This window comes from Triticum dicoccoides, chromosome 5B (assembly GCF_002162155.2).
Source record: "Triticum dicoccoides isolate Atlit2015 ecotype Zavitan chromosome 5B, WEW_v2.0, whole genome shotgun sequence".
NCBI lineage: Eukaryota > Viridiplantae > Streptophyta > Magnoliopsida > Poales > Poaceae > Triticum > Triticum dicoccoides.
In genome coordinates, this window is record NC_041389.1 from 123,201,838 (window position 1) to 123,202,434 (window position 597).

Consider the following 597-nt stretch of genomic DNA (forward strand, 5'->3'; position numbering starts at 1 on the left):
GCCGATTCTGGCTCGTTTCGTGAACTATTACTCAGTGTTTTAGGGTCTCAGAGTGATTTCCACGATTGACGAACCCCAAGCTATGCTTACATATCGGTGATCAACCCTCGTAGTTTTGGCCGATTCTGGCCCGTTTCGTGGACTATTACTCGCTGTTTTGGGGTCTCGAAGTGATATCCAGTACTGACGAACCCCAAGATACGCTTACGTGTCGGTCATCAACACTCGCAGTTTTGGCCGATTTTGGCCCGTTTCGTGCACTATTACTCACTATTTTGGGATCTCGGAGTGATTTCCACGATTGACGAAAGCCAAGGTGCGCTTATGTGTCGGTCATCAACACTCGCACTTTTGGCCGATTCTGGCCCGTTTCGTGGACTATTACTCACGGTTATGGGGTCTTGGAGTGATTTCCACGATTGACGAACCCGAAGGTGCGTTTACTTGTCGGTCATCAACACTCATAGTTTTGGCCGATTCTGACCCGTTTCATGGACTATTACTCACAGTTTTGGGGTCTCCGAGTGATTTCCACAATTGACGAACCCAAAGGTGCGCTTACGTTTCGGTCATCAACACTCGCAGTTTTGGCAGATT